Source organism: Calliphora vicina, chromosome 3 (assembly GCF_958450345.1).
Source record: "Calliphora vicina chromosome 3, idCalVici1.1, whole genome shotgun sequence".
Taxonomy (NCBI): Eukaryota; Metazoa; Arthropoda; class Insecta; order Diptera; family Calliphoridae; genus Calliphora; species Calliphora vicina.
This window is the reverse complement of record NC_088782.1, coordinates 102816704-102819084: the sequence shown is the minus strand read 5'-3', so window position 1 is coordinate 102819084 and position 2381 is coordinate 102816704.

The window sequence follows — 2381 nt, the reverse complement described above, 5'->3', positions numbered from 1 at the left end:
AAATTTGTGTACGACCCGAAAAGAGAACCTAGTGCAAAAGCGTGTAAAGTAAAACTTGGCTCACTTAAGTGGGCCTAGTCGCGTCCAGACTGACTTATTCAAATGTTTACAATTTAAAAAAAAAATGTTGGTTATTTTGATTATAACAAGGCAAAGCACCGATCCTCAAAATGGCATCATGCTTATATAGCCCTGTATATTACTTTAAAACGTGCAAAGTTATTTTGGTATCACACGGTAAATAACATCGCAGTAGAGTATTTTCTAAAAAACTCAGTTTTTGGAATACATTTTCCCCGTTTTAGGAATTTTGGTATTTTAAAATAAAAAGTGTCAAAAATTCTAACGCCATTGATTTAAGGACATTTTGATCTACACTATTTCCAATTTTTGATGTATTATCTTTAACCATTGATATTTTAAATTAAATCAAACTTTATATTTTTGTTCATGAAAAATCCCTATACAGTAATTTTGACTTACCTGCACAACCAACTTTGCACTATATTTTGTGCAGGTAAGTTAGAAGTGCAGTTAACATCAGTTAACTTAACTGCTCATTGATGCTGGTAAGTGCATTTAAGTTTACTGCCCAAAAAAGCAGCTAACGGCAAATAATTTACATGAAGTTTCGTGATGTTTCCCTTTAAAAATAACGACAAATTTGGTATTTTAACTATTTTTAAAATTATTAAGAAGTTTACAACACAATTTTTTATTCAAAATCGTATTTTTCTTATTTTGTTTTGATTTAATTTTATATTAAGCAGCTAAATGAAATTTTTCTCATGAAGACCAGTTATAGCTTTCAAAAGTATTATGCACTTATCTTAAATGTGCAGGTATGAACAATGTACTTAAATTTGTATGGAGTTTGATAAATAAATATACAAAACACAAGTTTTGTGCACTTATATGCAAAATGCTCTTAAGTGAAAGGCGGGTAAGTATTATAATTTTTTGGTTTCTAAGGTAAATGACGTCCGAAAAATTCATAAAATTATTTCACTTCACCATTAAGCTTGAAGTCCTAAGGTTTTCAATAGTACCAACCACTTATACAAAAACTTATATTTATTCACCAGGAGCTCCACAAACCTTGCTCCCTTTTGAAAAATTTTAAAATTTTTTGAATACATTCCGTGCAAAATTTGTTTTTGAAAAAACTTAAAAAATATGGCCATTTTTTCATGTTCCAACTTTGGATGCATGTAAAATTTTATAGGGATGAGATAACTCTTAGCATGTTATTTTCATTGTTTTCGAAATTTTATAGCAAATATTTTAAAAAAAATTTCAAACATTCGTAGGCCCGCCACACAGTGCTTTGTTTTCATATAGGCAATGGACAAAAATAGTAGGAGTTATTGAAGAGAAAAAATATAATTCTTGAAAAAATCCGTGAAAGGACACGGGTACCTCCCATATATCCTGAACATATAATTTTGAATAAAATTCACAGTTATACTCCTAACATTTTAAAATTTGGTTCTAGTCATTTTAATAAAGTTATTGCTTTTTGTGACAATTTTTATTACAATCGCAGCACGGATTCGGGTGGCTAATAAAGTTATTGTTGTTTGTGAAATTTTTTATTACAATCGCAGCAAGGATTTGGGTGGCTGCCATTCATCCTTTTCCTTAAAAACCTATAAACCTGAATAAAATTATTCATTTTCAGAAATTATTGTTCTCTTATAATATCAGATTAATTTAGTTATTAACATTTCAATTCTAGCAAGGATTTATATAACTGCCATATATCCTTTTTTAAAAAAAATATTGAAATATTGTATATATTTTCTAAATTCGGAAGGACGGATGGACGGACATTTTCAAATGTTGATAGCCTTATGGTTCAGCTGTAATATTAGAAACTGGATGTTGGATTATACTTTAAGTGTTCATAATATCAGCAGAAGCTCATATTAATATCTCAATCTAAGGATATGTAGGTTATATTCAATTTTTTTTTAAAGTTCTGGTCAAAACGGACAAATAATGATTTCACATTATAATAAATAAGAGATAGGCATTAGATAAAATTAAAGAAATATTAAAATTGATTAACATGTTTTTTTTCAAAATTAAATCAAACTTTGGAATTTTTTTTGATTTCATCAAAAAAAAAATACAAAATCAAGAACCAAATAAAGACCTATTAATACACTTTATGCCATTAAACTAGAGTAACTTCGGGTATTGTGGACTATGCGTCTAATGTGGACCAGTGTCTTTTTTTAGAAACTATTGAAGGTATGATAAAACTGATTTGTCGTACATTTTACAATTTGTTTGAAACGACAATTGCACATTTGCTTTCATGAGTTATTGATATGTTGACTTTTTATTCTTGTATTGAAATTAATGCGCCTGCTCAA